Source organism: Pinus tabuliformis, chromosome 5_2 (genome assembly GCF_031772625.1).
Source record: "Pinus tabuliformis cultivar Carrire ecotype Pingquan chromosome 5_2, CPIR1, whole genome shotgun sequence".
Classification (NCBI taxonomy): domain Eukaryota; kingdom Viridiplantae; phylum Streptophyta; class Pinopsida; order Pinales; family Pinaceae; genus Pinus; species Pinus tabuliformis.
Genome location: NC_142306.1, coordinates 868,665,500 through 868,673,724, shown reverse-complemented (window position 1 = coordinate 868,673,724; position 8,225 = coordinate 868,665,500). Strand labels below are relative to the sequence as shown.

General features: G+C 37.5%; 1 pseudogene; it reads left to right on the top strand.

Moving 5' to 3' along the window:
• Positions 1-4,973: 4,973 nt before the first annotated feature.
• On the top strand, positions 4,974-7,080 carry LOC149162084 (3-ketoacyl-CoA synthase 4 pseudogene; annotated as a pseudogene).
• Positions 7,081-8,225: the final 1,145 nt, after the last annotated feature.

Here is an 8,225-nt window from a genome sequence, read left to right as displayed (position 1 = left end):
TTTGAACCTGTGACTTGATTCAGATCTGAGCTAGTTTGTGTGTAGCAGGTGGAGATAGTATTGAGTACATGTGAGGAGTATTGTACTATGTATTGTTACATGTTCTCTATCATTATAATATACAGATAGTTGGGGGTTTTCAGCTGTATGCTTTCCCCGTTACATACTGTGTTGATATGTGTGATTGATGTTTCAATGTGTGCATGCAATTGTTTTTTTATTCCGTAGATTGATGATCAATAGTAGAGGAGCTTATGTATTATGCATGCATTCCGAAAATAGTGTATAATCAGGATAATCTCTGTGAATAAGTGTTTTATTATTCAAAATTTCTACAAGATCTTTCTCATCCAGATCAGAAAACAAATCTCGATCTCCTGTCATGTGAAAAGACGCACCACTGTCCAAGAACCATACCGATCCCATCACACTTGATACCAAGCATGCGATCAACAAAAAATCTAGCTCTAACTGTGAGGCTAAGGCCTCTCCCGCTGCAGATCCAGCAGCTTGCTTATTTTTCTTCTTCTGCAGACAATTTGTGGCATAATGTCCGTGCTGGTGACTGTGAAAGCACTTCACCTTGGACATGTCCTGCTTCTTGCCTTTCGCAAGGGAATGAGAAGCTTTCTTGTTCTTCCCCTTCTTTGCTTTGGCAGCCAAAGCGCAATTTTCTTCATCAGATGTCTTTGATGAAGATCCGTCCCTGGTATTCCGCTTGATCTCCTCTTGCACAAGATCCGACCAAAGTCTCTCCCATCCTGGCAATTTCTCCCGACCATTGACAGAGTCTTGATAGGAATGCCAACTCTTCGGAAGACCAAGGAGAGCCAAGCTCACCAAGTCCTCATCATCGACAGTCACCCCCACACTTCCCAGCTCATCCAGGCATTGGGTGAACTTCGTGAGATACCTAGGCATATTGTCTCCATTCTCACACTTAATGTTTCTGAGTTTATCCTTGAGCGCCAACTTCCTCTGGTCGCTCTTGCTTTGGAATAAATATGTCAACGCTTTCCACATCAAGTATGGAGAAGCCTTTCCATGTAGGCTGGATACAATGTGATCCTTCACGCCCTCCAACAGAATCCTTCGACACTTTGCTGTCTTCTTTTGCCAAGCCTCAGCTTCAGCAGCATCAGTAGGCTTTGGGACCTCAGCATCTATGAACTCCTTCAACCCATTGTCATCTAACACCGCCTCCATCCTATCTTTCCATGCAATATAATTCGAGCTGCCTTCAAGGGCATACTCCAATCGCAATCCGTTGAAAGACATTTCAACTTCGACACCAAGAAAACACTGCTGCAAATTCAAATTCCACCAGCTCAAAACTCAACCACTTCTGATCTAAAATTCGTGAGAACAAAGCATTTCTCATACAGAGATTGACTGTATGGGCATTCACCGGATATCTCACCTTCCAAAAGAAGGATGAATCCAGAGGCTACCTGGCCCGATTACAGATTCTTCCTGAAGAAATAAAATGTAATCACTTTCTGAATAATAGGTCTGATGATCAACCAGCTTCTGATATCATGTAGAACTTTTTCTACAAATCAGCTAGCTCTGATACCATGTAGAAATTTTGAATAATATAACACTTATTCACAGATATTATCCTGATTATACACTATTTCCGGAATTCATGCATAATACATAACCTCCTCTACTCTTGATCATCAATTTTGCGGAATCAGAAACAATCGCATGCGAACATTGAAACACCAATCACACATATCAACACAGTATGTACTAGGGAAAGCATACAGCTGAAAACCCCGAACTATCTGTATATTATAATGATAGAGAACATGTAACAATACATAGTACAATACTCCTCACAAGTACTCAGTACTATCTCCACCTGCTACACACAAACTAGCTCAGATCTAAACAAGTTCCAGGTTCAAATCTCCTCCACTGTTTGCCTGCCACCACTGCGCAATCCAAGTTGAGAATAGTGAATGATCCAAGTTCGAATTTCCTTGGCATATACTACGCAATCCTCATTGGCAATCTCCATCAATGCATGTGCAAATCTCATGCACAACTATAGTCATAACTGATAGTAGTCTCACCCTTTCACTCACCTCTAACACTTGTCTCCACTGAACTGTCCATGTACTGAGTTAACTGATGTATTCTTTAGTTGATTTATGAGTTAATAATTAGTGAATTAATTCACATCACTCATCACTAGTGTCTTTGTCAGTTAGACTAAATACAACTAGTTCAACTAAGTCAAATTGAACACAACTCCATCAACTCCTCAATCAACTCTACCAAACTCAATCACTTGAGTTCTAACTGAAGTCCATCATGCAATAGCTCAACTAACCCATAAGAAAAGCGTATTTCCTTTTGGCAGTTGCATGTGCCACATCCGCAGCTCGAACTGAAGTGCTCCAAGAGGATAAGATAATGTTTATAGTCCAAATATTATTAAGAGCTAATAATATTCGACTGTTCTATTTTTAGCCCGGCAGTCTAAAAATAGACTCCGCCCATATGTCTAAAAATAGAGGTCCATCTATTTTTAACAACATGACCAATCATCCATAAATAGCATCCTGCAACTCATAGACCATGATCCATATGTCTAAAAATAGACTTTGCACCAAAAATAGCCTGCAGGACCACTTAGTGAAGGCGACTTCTTTTCACTAAGCTCCATCATCTTGTTGCATTCTCAACAGAATGTCCTAGGAGATATGAGGGAATTGCACACATGAACCACTTTGTTATGATGTGTCCAACATCCCTTGATGGAGCACTAGCCTTATTGCATGCATTTTTATGGTGATTTGACACTATGTTAACCACTTGAAAGCTTATTAAGGTAGTTCCCTAGCTCATTAGCATGATTTCACACTTGGGTGGGGGTTATTTTGACATATCTTACGGTGGCCACAACAACAATGAGAGGATACATTGTTGGTGGCCACAACTCCTATGAGTGGAGGTCCATATCTGTGTGCTGGGATACTAATTCGTATGCGAGGAATGCATTTCATAGTGATAGCCTGGGTGATAGCTGCATCTGATGAGGTGAGGGGCCTCGATTCTTATTGATTCTGATCATTCATAATACCAATCATAGATTCTGATGACTAGTGCCTCGGGATGGATCATCATTATAAATGTTGTTCTGGGGACTCTATTTTCCTTACTGTATGTTTTCATCTAAATGGAAAACAATATTTTCCTTACTGTATGTTTTCATCTTATAACTCAGTTCCCCTTAACAGTCTTTTCGTTACTGTCTATTTTTGTCATATCCTTGTGGTTATATCTCGGTGCTCCTTAAGAGTGTTTTCCTTACAATCTGTTTTCATCTGATCCTCCTGGTTATATGTCTGCTCTTTTTAAGTAGTAGTCATTTGATTATGCTTTTCAATAAAATCTTGTTGGGCACATCAATATGTCTATAAGTCTGAACATAGAAATAGAAATAGGTGAATTGTGAAATAGAACTGTAGGCTGTGTGTTTATTTTCATGAAAGTGAAACTGAATCTGTAAGAAGGTGAATTGTGAAATAGAACTGTAGGCTGTGTGTTGATTTTCATGAAAGTGAAACTGAATCTGTAAGAACTGAAACTGTAAGAACTCTGATAAATGAAAATAGAACTGTAAGAAAAATGTGTTGTAATTGATATAACTAACCTGGATATACTGGCAACTGTTTTGTGATGTTCTGTCTTCAAGTTTGCTGAATAGTTTGAAAGCATAAGATGCAACTTCAACAGTGGTTGAACTTCTTTTATAATTTTTGGCACTTCAATTTAATTGGTGGACATGGATGGACATGGATTGCAATGGCTTCATATGAATGTGTGGTCTGGATTTAATTTGATGTGATCTAATGGCTAGTAATTTGTTATTTGTTGATCCATGTGCTTTGATTTGTTTTAATGAGAAATAGAGTGAGTTGGGTGTCATTTATTGCAGTTATTGGGTTTGGGTGTCATTTATTGAACAAAGTGGGTTTAAATGTTATTGGGTTGGGTGTCATTTATTGAACATAGGGAGTTTAGCTGTTGAACAACACAACAGTTATGGCTGACATACATTCCCTTTTATTATGTGCACGTATGGATATTTATTTGGGATACAAAGCTTCAGTTCTGATGAGTGGGGGTTGAAGTGACTGCTACTTTGTACTTCTGGAATAGATCATTTTGGAAGCATTTATGGTTTTATCTGTTTTCTAGTTGGGTCAATATGGTTTGCACTCTTAAGTATTAAGATACTATTTATGGACAGTTGTGGGCCGAGTCAATGTATGGGGAACTTTTGGACATAAATTAATATTTATTTATACTTAATGTTATTTATCTTTGTTTAAATATTGGTTGCAAAAGTCTCAATTTCTGGTGGTTTGGTGGGACCAGTGTTATATCAATTACTAGTCCATGCACAACATTAGGAATCTCTCCCATATCCCATGAAAAAAATGGGTTTTTAAGAACAAAAAAAAGATTTTTAAAACCTAAAGCAAGAATGATAGATAACAACCTAATTTCTAATCTTGATTTTGTTTTTGTCTATCTTAAAGAAAGAAGTTAATAGCCCAAGACCCAAAAATATTTGAAGAAGTGAAAGTCTACCTTCTTATGAACCACTAGCAAGTAATCCCAGGAGCATATTTTTTTTTTGAATATCAGTTATGAGTCTATCTTTATTTGAGGATAGAAAGTAGTAATAATTGTCTCATTGATCACTAGAAAAACTAAGATGATAATTCCCTTATTACTGGTGATTTGACAATTAATTACTATTGGTTTGACAATTGAATTTTTGACCACTAATTTATAATATTAATAGATTCTCTTCCTGATTTAAATAAAACTTTAATGTTGATTTGAAAACTGAATTCTTGACCACTCATTTATAATAGATTGTCTTCTATGCATTATGCATTGAAGTGGAGTTTTTTTTCTTTTTCAATTCAGCTTCAGTACAACAGGCACATAGATTAGAGGAGTTTCAGAAATGGAACTCAAATACAGGAGCAGTAATAGCATTTATTAACTATTATATGTGATACCACAAGCACATAGATTAAAAGAGTCTCAGAAAATACAGGCGCAGTAATGGCATTTACTAACTATTATATGTCATACAGAATGGTTACAAGTCCTCCAGGTCGCATACATTTTACGTCAGAGAGGCTATTTAATAGCCGCGTTGTGCGCCATTTTTCACTCGCTCTGGTTTCAATGTTCTTTCAGACTGAGCGGATGTAAATGCTGAGCAGAAAGTCACTCACAGCTGCGAAAAATTCACTCGCGGTAGTGAAGAACGGAGTGTAAATCACTCACAGCAGTAGTGAAGAAGAAGAAGAGGTCAGAAATGGATACAAATTTGGATAACCGTGCAGAATTTTTTCATAAGCTACCCTTTGATTTTGCGGAGATTGGGAACTTTAATAGCATAAAGATGGGATACTCCTATTTGCTGACCAGTGTATCGTGGCCGCGATTGCTTGCGACTGTTGCACTTTTATTTAGCATACAGGGGACGGTAGCTGTGAGTGACATGGTATGGATTTTTCCCTTAATTTGTGCCATAGCGGGAATACTGATTTATCATTTCTGTGCGCCTAAACCGATCTATATGGTGGAGGTGTCCTGTTACAAGCCCCCTCAGGAATGGAGGGTATCGTTTCACAATTTCATAGAACATGCCATTTTATCACAGAAATTCACAGGGAAGAGCGTGGAGTTTCAGAAAAAGATTCTGGAAAGAGCCGCCATGAGCGAATATGCTGCTGTCCCTCCTGCTCTGCGCTACTTGCCCCCTAGGTTAACGCACGAGGCTTCTCGCCGTGAAGCAGAGATCGTGATGTTTGACTGTGTGCAGGATCTGCTGGAAAAAACAGGGGTTAAAGTTCAGGAAATTGGTGTCCTGGTTGTGAATTGCAGTGTCTTTAACCCTATTCCCTCGCTTTCGTCGCTGGTGGTTAACAAATTTGGGCTTCGCAGCGATATCAAGACTTATAATCTTGGGGGAATGGGTTGCAGCGCTAACCTAATTGCTCTGGATCTTGCTTCTTCTTGCCTTAGGGTTTCGAACAGAGGAACTTATGCAATCGTGCTGAGCACAGAGAATATTACAGAAAATTGGTATTTCGGAAACCATGAGCCCATGCTGGTTTCCAACATTTTGTTCAGAATGGGATGCGCGGTTGTGCTTTTGTCGAATAAAAGAACCGATCGTCACAGGGCTAAATACAGATTGCTTCATATTGTCAGAACGCATAGGGCAGGCGTGAGCGACATGGCGTATCATGCAGCTTTTCAAGAAGAGGATCCAACAGGAACAGTAGGGGTTAATCTCAGCAAACACATTATGGAAATTGCTGCAGAGGCTCTCAAGGCCAATATGCGCCAACTGGGTCCTCTGGTTCTTCCCTATTATGAGCAAATTCTTTATCTCCTGAACAGGTTCTTGTTCTATGAGAATGCAGGGAAAGGGACTGCAAGAGAATATGTGCCCAATTTTAAGCGAGCTTTTAATCACATTTGCATCCATTCTGGTGGCAAGGCAGTCATTAGGGCAGTAGAGAAAGGACTAAACTTGCCTCCAGAGACTGTAGAGCCATCAAAGATGACTCTGTACAGATTTGGCAATACCTCATCTTCCTCCACATGGTATCAATTCCAGTATTTGGAATCCAAAGGGCGCATGAAAAAAGGGCAGAAGATCTGGCAGATTTGCCTGGGCAGCGGATTCAAATGCAACAGTGCAGTGTGGGTGGTAAATATAGACATTGCTCCACCTGGCAACAATGCATGGTCTGAATGCATTGTAGATTATCCCGTTCAAATCCCTGAGATTCAACCACTTTCCTGAAAGATGCATCTCATGATTCTTGTGCAGGAGACTTCATGCAGTCTGCCTGGTGTCATGTACAAGATCCAAATGTGATCAGAGATGCAATATGCCTGGTGTCATGTACAAGATCCAAAAGTGATCAGAGATGCAGAGATATTAATATTAATGGAGATGCAGAGATATTAATATTAATGGTAATCAAAAGTTTTGAAATGAGCATCGATTCTTTTGTTTCTTTACCTATTTTCCTTAATGGAAATTATTATTTTTTAAAGCTGTCATATAGATCAAGCAATATAGGAATTTATAATTTAAAAGATTGGAGATTTCTTTATGTTTTTAAAGTTGTTAGAATGATATGTTTGCTACCAGGTATTCATTTCAAAGTTCACAAATCTCTCCATATTTTTTTAAAGTTGTGAGAATGATATGTTTGCTACCAGGTATTCATTTCAAAGTTCACAAATCTCTCCATATTTTTTTATTTAAATCTTTCTTTTGGTGAAGAGTACCGAAAGTTGGCATCTGTAGAGGATGAGGTGCAACTCAAGCACCAATAGCGTCCAAACACAGGTGATGAAGGAACTTGCATCTTGGGTTGTGAACACCAATAGCATTCAAACACAGCAATGGAGGAACTGGCATCTTGTGCATTGGACATCGGGCCACATACAAGTAGTTTCTATTAGCAGCGGGAGATATTGTTTAGTAGATTGGAAAATAAAACCATATTTTTTTCAAAAAATAACATTTAAAGATTATTCAGAGTTTCTGTAGATTTTCATGTAGCAGGGCACAGAATTTTGGTGGTGGTGTCAAAAGAAAGAATTTTTGGGATGATAGATGAAGAAATTTAATTCTAGTAAATTGGAAAATAAACTAAAATTTTTTCCAAAAAATCACGTTCAAACATTATTTGAAATTTTAGTAAATTTTTGAAATCTTAATAAATTTTAGTGCAGTAGGGACAGAATTGTGGTGGTAGTGTCTGAAGAAATTCAATTCCAATAACATGTAGAGGGACAACTCACTAGCATTGAAACAGTGAAAAAATTACTAAAACACTTCAATTATAAGAATTCATTTAAATCAGAATAAAGTTTTTATATTTAATTATTCTAATAATTTAAATAGTGAAAATAAAATATATAAGAACACAATTTTATAATACATAAATTAAATTAACCTATAACAGTTTTATAAAAACCAAGAACCTTATGTGGAAATGGATTCAGCATCATCAAGAACCTTAGGAGTAAGATAAAACTACATTTTAAAAGAATTGTAACTTTATATTTAGAATGTAATTAGTTAAGATTAACTTTTTAAAATAAAATAAAATTGTTTTTAATTATTAATAATTTAAAATAGAGAAAAACAGAAA